Below are 8103 nucleotides of genomic sequence, written 5' to 3' on the forward strand. Positions count from 1 at the left end.
AATTTTGTTTAACTGTTTGATTCCAGCACAAACTCAACTGAACATCCCCTGGCACAATGTGAAGGTAATTAAATTTCTAGTTGCAGACATTCAGAGCAAACAGAAAACTTAATCAATATTTATATTTATATTCATATCACAATTGAATTGGATGGCAGCTGACAATCAGGTTGGTATCCCATCACTGTCCAGGACATCTCCAGAAGTCTCCACTGATTGATTGGGTTCAGTTTGAAGTGGGACTCGTTACTGAAAATGGGTCTAGCCCCGTCAGTGAGCTTCCAGACTGAAGACTTGTCTGGAAACACCCCAGAGAGTGGTGGAATACCAACCCTATTGTTGATCATGATACAGGACAACCAGGAGTGATAGTCTGGGGCACCATTTCCTTTCATATCAGGACCCCTCTGATTGTCATTCAGGCCATCCTTACAACACAGCGGTACAGCAGCAATGATACTCGACACAATTTTTGTTGCTCTTCATTGCAGGCTGTCCTGCGTTTTCATTTCAGCAAGACAATGCCTGATTGCACATGGTGAGTTTGTATTGCTAGTCTTCATTCTTGCCAGCATTATGGGCAGGGTAATCAAACTATCTTAGGAGTTCGACAATTTAGCATGCCATCTGGGCAGAATTTGGCACGATATGTCAGAAAGACATAAACAACTCTGTCCATCAATACAAAGCCAAATAACTGCTAGTGTAAGGGCGAAATGTGGACCAACGTACAGTTGGCTTGCTAAATTGGTGAAGCTTTTTCTCTTGAATAAAATATCCAATTTTTCTGAAATTGTAGTAAGTTGTTTGGTTGTACATGTACATCACATCCACCAATTTAAGACCCATTTGGGTAATTCCTTAAAGTGTCTTTCTCTAAGTGCATTTTCCTTGTGATACTGTTCAGTGAAACTAAAATTTCAGAAATACAGTTCAGAATTGAACTAATAAAGAGTAGAGGAATACAGGTGTTTCAGACTACATTCTTTGCTTAATTTTGATATTTAGAAAAAATACGTATCTGTCTGCAAATTTCTGTCCACAGGCTGTAAGGATTGCTGAGTACAGGCAGCAAAAAAGACACTACAAACAACTGCACTACAGGGTTAAAAATTGTCATTGTATTGGTGGCTGGGAGAGTCCATGGTGCAGCTCAGTCACCTAATCATAAATAGGGTACCACCTCTAAGGCCTCTGAGGGCAGTGGCAGCGACAGTTGAAAGGAGTGCACCATTGGAGATTCTGGCAATCATTTCCAGTCAATGTCCACGAGACATAAATGGAATGAGGCTGAAGATTCAAACATACTCCCAGCTACACCACACTTCCTCACGGTTTCATGTACTGAAATGGTCAGCTCTTTATACAGTAAATCTCTTTATTATTCAGAAAGGTGTTTTGCAGTTGCTGGCACTGTGAAATCTTGCTATAGTCTACACAACAGCACTTCGCTTTTGGAGACCACTTCTGATTCTCAAGTACAAAAACTGCTGTTCCATGTGCTGGATGATTAACTGGTGTCAAACACCTGTTTTCCCAGTGTGTTCTGTCATAATGTGAAGTTGCTTACGTGATTAGCAAATTGGTCCCTCTGGCCTGTACTGCCTGGATGCAGTAGGAATAAAACCTTAAATGTTCAGAATTTGCACGCCAAACTTTTTGGGGCATAGCATTGCTTTGTCAGAGACAAAGGCTTTCATTAATATGTGCAAAAGTTGTAGAAACACCGCCCCCCTCTCCCCCACAGGGGCTCACCACTCCTTGGCGGGTTCATGCTTTGCTACCACTGGGCCCCAGCCTTTGCAGCATTTCTTCCTTCTGTGTGGCATGTCAACCCTCTTGCTGTTTTTATTCCCCTCACTTGGGGAACATGTCTGGGATGTTACTGGGAATGTTGTGCATTGTCTGTCGCTGACGTACGAACAGTCTCGCCACTGTTTTCTCTCTGTTTGCCTTTTTTTTGTTTCTCTTCTTGTCTCTCTGCTTGGGCATTTAAAGTTCCTCTTCTTCCTCTCTGTGTGCTCCTGAAGGCAGGCCGACACATCTGACATGAAACAGGTCACACGGTAACAGGTAATTCCCAGGTCGACAGGCAGGGTTCATGCACAACCCCTGGTAGAGGCCAGGCCCAGGAAAGGTGATTGCCTGAGCTGTAACCTTCCAGAATTGCTGATTGTTCCTTCAGGTGTTCAGGATGTGTGGGGTGAGGTGTGAAAAATCAACAAAGGTGGGTGTGTTCCCTTGTGAAGGGAGCCCCCAGCAGGATGCATCACGCCATCGGATACACGGGAAATCGTGCTGATTTTCTCACAATGAGTCGATCATCTCCCAATCAACGTCTATGAAAGGTAAACGTAATGAGGCTTAACAATTTAGACATTTCCTGCTGCCCCACAGTTCCTCATATCATGTACTGAAGATGGTCAGTCCTTCGCCATGGTGAATCTGTTCATTATTCAGAAAGGTGTTCATGCAATTGCTGGCCCTGTGAAATCCTGCTCTCATTTACAGAGTGGCACTTCGCTTTTTGTGACTACTTGTGATTCTCAAGCACAGCTGCTTGCTGCCTCACTTATCCACTGTTACCCTGTTCATGTCAAGGTCCTATAGAACTTTGAATTCTTCCCGTGGTGTCATTTACACTAGCTGCTCGACAGTGTGACAGAGACTGAAATCCAGTCTTACTTACCTGATCAGGGTGTTATTGCCATCCATTGGGTTATGAAAGAGGTAGATTCCTCCTTTGTGCCCACCCACACCCTTTCTCACCTTTGATAGTGGTGCTTTCGTCAAAGATCAAAGCAGGCTATGAAATTATCACAGTCCAGCCATATATTCCGAACCTAATGGTCTGCTGCCAGTGTCATCGTTTCAACCACACTAGAATTTCTTGTTGACACCCAGCCAAATGTCGAACTTGTGATAGGGATGTGCATGATGCCAATTGTCTGTCGCCTCCTGCTGCTGTATAAATAGCGATAGTACCCATGCTGCCTCCTCTTGGGATTGTGCCTTGTATCTTGATGAGGGTTCTGTCCAAGAGATCCCAGTATAGGAAAAAGTGCCATACCCAGTCGCTGACAAGTTACTGGCTAGTCGCAAACCTTGAATTCTCCTGTGTGGCACCTATAGTTATCCTCTCTTTACCCGTCGCTCCATGGTGGACATGGCCATGCAGACATGCGACCTCAAATTCAGCTCTGGGTTTGTAAAATCGCCCAGTGTCAATGTAGCATTGCTATCCCATGTCCAGCTGTGCAACAAACCGTCAAAGTATCGCCTCAAGGGGTGAGGCAACCAGCTACACAATCGGCAGGCCAGAAAGGACAGGAGTAATACACCAGTGAAAACTTCGTCCGTCCCTGCAGCCAGACATCAGTCTTACTCTAACTGGAAAGGCTTGAAGTCCACCAAAAGCAAACGGTTATCTCCTTCACAAACTTGAAGATCCTCTTCGATGGTGTTGCCACGTGATACCTTAGCATGGCTGGCCTGTGTGTCGCCAGTGCGCACCACCGACAGTTTTTCAAGGTTTGACTCCACAGACCAACAGCACAATCAGGCCGATGCTACTGTGGATCCCATGGAGCACAATCCTCCTGCTTCTGTGCCCTGTAGCAGCAACTCTTCAGAGGCTGTCACTCGGCAGCCACTGAGGTGAGGTCCTTAAATCTCTTCACGACGACTCTCCTCCAATGGAGTGTTCATGGCCTTTAGTTCCACAAAGAGGCTTTACGGCTGCGCCCTCAGGACTGCTTTGTTTTCACATTCCTTCTCTGTTCATTTTGACCCTGGCCTGAAGTAGACATTCCATCTCATGTGGGCATCATGCTGCTCATATGGGATGACATTCATAGTCAACCTACCTCTGACTACCTATCTTAAAGCTGTTGCAGTTCACCTTTTCCTTCCCCACCTGAATGTTTCCCTCTGTCATTTGTCCCTCTCCTCTGTCATTTGTCCCTCTCCTCTGTCATTTGTCCCTCTCCTCTGTCATTTGTCCCTCTCCTCTGTCATTTGTCCCTCTCCTCTGTCATTTGTCCCTCTCCTCTGTCATTTGTCCCTCTCCTCTGTCATTTGTCCCTCTCCTCTGTCATTTGTCCCTCTCCTCTGTCACTTGTCCCTCTCCTCTGTCACTTGTCCCTCTCCTCTGTCACTTGTCCCTCTCCTCTGTCACTTGTCCCTCTCCTCTGTCACTTGTCCCTCTCCTCTGTCACTTGTCCCTCTCCTCTGTCACTTGTCCCTCTCCTCTGTCACTTGTCCCTCTCCTCTGTCACTTGTCCCTCTCCTCTGTCACTTGTCCCTCTCCTCTGTCACTTGTCCCTCTCCTCTGTCACTTGTCCCTCTCCTCTGTCACTTGTCCCTCTCCTCTGTCACTTGTCCCTCTCCTCTGTCACTTGTCCCTCTCCTCTGTCACTTGTCCCTCTCCTCTGTCACTTGTCCCTCTCCTCTGTCACTTGTCCCTCTCCTCTGTCACTTGTCCCTCTCCTCTGTCACTTGTCCCTCTCCTCTGTCACTTGTCCCTCTCCTCTGTCACTTGTCCCTCTCCTCTGTCACTTGTCCCTCTCCTCTGTCACTTGTCCCTCTCCTCTGTCACTTGTCCCTCTCCTCTGTCACTTGTCCCTCTCCTCTGTCACTTGTCCCTCTCCTCTGTCACTTGTCCCTCTCCTCTGTCACTTGTCCCTCTCCTCTGTCACTTGTCCCTCTCCTCTGTCACTTGTCCCTCTCCTCTGTCACTTGTCCCTCTCCTCTGTCACTTGTCCCTCTCCTCTGTCACTTGTCCCTCTCCTCTGTCACTTGTCCCTCTCCTCTGTCACTTGTCCCTCTCCTCTGTCACTTGTCCCTCTCCTCTGTCACTTGTCCCTCTCCTCTGTCACTTGTCCCTCTCCTCTGTCACTTGTCCCTCTCCTCTGTCACTTGTCCCTCTCCTCTGTCACTTGTCCCTCTCCTCTGTCACTTGTCCCTCTCCTCTGTCACTTGTCCCTCTCCTCTGTCACTTGTCCCTCTCCTCTGTCACTTGTCCCTCTCCTCTGTCACTTGTCCCTCTCCTCTGTCACTTGTCCCTCTCCTCTGTCACTTGTCCCTCTCCTCTGTCACTTGTCCCTCTCCTCTGTCACTTGTCCCTCTCCTCTGTCACTTGTCCCTCTCCTCTGTCACTTGTCCCTCTCCTCTGTCACTTGTCCCTCTCCTCTGTCACTTGTCCCTCTCCTCTGTCACTTGTCCCTCTCCTCTGTCACTTGTCCCTCTCCTCTGTCACTTGTCCCTCTCCTCTGTCACTTGTCCCTCTCCTCTGTCACTTGTCCCTCTCCTCTGTCACTTGTCCCTCTCCTCTGTCACTTGTCCCTCTCCTCTGTCACTTGTCCCTCTCCTCTGTCACTTGTCCCTCTCCTCTGTCACTTGTCCCTCTCCTCTGTCACTTGTCCCTCTCCTCTGTCACTTGTCCCTCTCCTCTGTCACTTGTCCCTCTCCTCTGTCACTTGTCCCTCTCCTCTGTCACTTGTCCCTCTCCTCTGTCACTTGTCCCTCTCCTCTGTCACTTGTCCCTCTCCTCTGTCACTTGTCCCTCTCCTCTGTCACTTGTCCCTCTCCTCTGTCACTTGTCCCTCTCCTCTGTCACTTGTCCCTCTCCTCTGTCACTTGTCCCTCTCCTCTGTCACTTGTCCCTCTCCTCTGTCACTTGTCCCTCTCCTCTGTCACTTGTCCCTCTCCTCTGTCACTTGTCCCTCTCCTCTGTCACTTGTCCCTCTCCTCTGTCACTTGTCCCTCTCCTCTGTCACTTGTCCCTCTCCTCTGTCACTTGTCCCTCTCCTCTGTCACTTGTCCCTCTCCTCTGTCACTTGTCCCTCTCCTCTGTCACTTGTCCCTCTCCTCTGTCACTTGTCCCTCTCCTCTGTCACTTGTCCCTCTCCTCTGTCACTTGTCCCTCTCCTCTGTCACTTGTCCCTCTCCTCTGTCACTTGTCCCTCTCCTCTGTCACTTGTCCCTCTCCTCTGTCACTTGTCCCTCTCCTCTGTCACTTGTCCCTCTCCTCTGTCACTTGTCCCTCTCCTCTGTCACTTGTCCCTCTCCTCTGTCACTTGTCCCTCTCCTCTGTCACTTGTCCCTCTCCTCTGTCACTTGTCCCTCTCCTCTGTCACTTGTCCCTCTCCTCTGTCACTTGTCCCTCTCCTCTGTCACTTGTCCCTCTCCTCTGTCACTTGTCCCTCTCCTCTGTCACTTGTCCCTCTCCTCTGTCACTTGTCCCTCTCCTCTGTCACTTGTCCCTCTCCTCTGTCACTTGTCCCTCTCCTCTGTCACTTGTCCCTCTCCTCTGTCACTTGTCCCTCTCCTCTGTCACTTGTCCCTCTCCTCTGTCACTTGTCCCTCTCCTCTGTCACTTGTCCCTCTCCTCTGTCACTTGTCCCTCTCCTCTGTCACTTGTCCCTCTCCTCTGTCACTTGTCCCTCTCCTCTGTCACTTGTCCCTCTCCTCTGTCACTTGTCCCTCTCCTCTGTCACTTGTCCCTCTCCTCTGTCACTTGTCCCTCTCCTCTGTCACTTGTCCCTCTCCTCTGTCACTTGTCCCTCTCCTCTGTCACTTGTCCCTCTCCTCTGTCACTTGTCCCTCTCCTCTGTCACTTGTCCCTCTCCTCTGTCACTTGTCCCTCTCCTCTGTCACTTGTCCCTCTCCTCTGTCACTTGTCCCTCTCCTCTGTCACTTGTCCCTCTCCTCTGTCACTTGTCCCTCTCCTCTGTCACTTGTCCCTCTCCTCTGTCACTTGTCCCTCTCCTCTGTCACTTGTCCCTCTCCTCTGTCACTTGTCCCTCTCCTCTGTCACTTGTCCCTCTCCTCTGTCACTTGTCCCTCTCCTCTGTCACTTGTCCCTCTCCTCTGTCACTTGTCCCTCTCCTCTGTCACTTGTCCCTCTCCTCTGTCACTTGTCCCTCTCCTCTGTCACTTGTCCCTCTCCTCTGTCACTTGTCCCTCTCCTCTGTCACTTGTCCCTCTCCTCTGTCACTTGTCCCTCTCCTCTGTCACTTGTCCCTCTCCTCTGTCACTTGTCCCTCTCCTCTGTCACTTGTCCCTCTCCTCTGTCACTTGTCCCTCTCCTCTGTCACTTGTCCCTCTCCTCTGTCACTTGTCCCTCTCCTCTGTCACTTGTCCCTCTCCTCTGTCACTTGTCCCTCTCCTCTGTCACTTGTCCCTCTCCTCTGTCACTTGTCCCTCTCCTCTTCGAAGATTCCCACTTCTAACGACAAAGTGGAATATCTCGCATGTTATCTTTATGGCTGCAGAAAGTTCCATTCCTCACACTTCCTCTTCACCATGCCGTGTCCCAGTCCCTTGGTGGACTGAGGCGTCTGTGACGCAATTTGCACATGGAGACGTGCTACTCGCGTTTTTAACCATCTTAAGGTGGCGAACAGTATTAATTAAAAACAGATACGTGCAGTGTCGTCGCATTCTTCAGGATAGCAAAAAGCTAGCTGGATTTCAATCTCTAGTTCGTTAAACAGTACCACCCCTTCCTCTGTCGTGAGGGCTAACTTCTGACAGGCCAGAAATTGGCGATTGGATCTATCCCAAAGAGCTAAGAGTAGAGGATGATGATACCATGAACCCTATTGCTGTCTCCAACATCTTGGGCCGAAATTTTGCAGAGGTTACGAGCTCTTCTCACAATCACCCTGTCTTTATCCATCAGAAATAAGTGGAGGCAGCTCAGGCGATACCCCTCTCAGAATCAGGAGTGCTGCAATGCCTCCTTTACTGTGAGCGAAGTAGGTCTTGCTCTCAGTTCATCCCAATACTTCACCCCAGAGCTGGAAACTGTCCACTTTCAGAAGTTGCAGCACGTTTCTTTTGTGGGCAAGCACTTAATGCTTAACATGTACAAATGCATCTGGGCAGAGCACATTTCCCGGATGTTGGCGTGAAGCCACTGTCATACCCCATTTAAACCTGGTAAGGACAGAAACTATTCTCCTAGCTACCACACCACCTCTTACCAATGAATTTCTGCGGAAATAAAACTGTGGCCTAAGAGACCTGCTGGAGGACTTGTATCTTCCATACTCTGTACAAATGGGGCTTTCGTGGCCACCTGCCTTGTGTCCTTCATTA

Source organism: Schistocerca gregaria, chromosome X (assembly GCF_023897955.1).
Source record: "Schistocerca gregaria isolate iqSchGreg1 chromosome X, iqSchGreg1.2, whole genome shotgun sequence".
In the NCBI taxonomy this organism is placed as follows: Eukaryota; Metazoa; Arthropoda; class Insecta; order Orthoptera; family Acrididae; genus Schistocerca; species Schistocerca gregaria.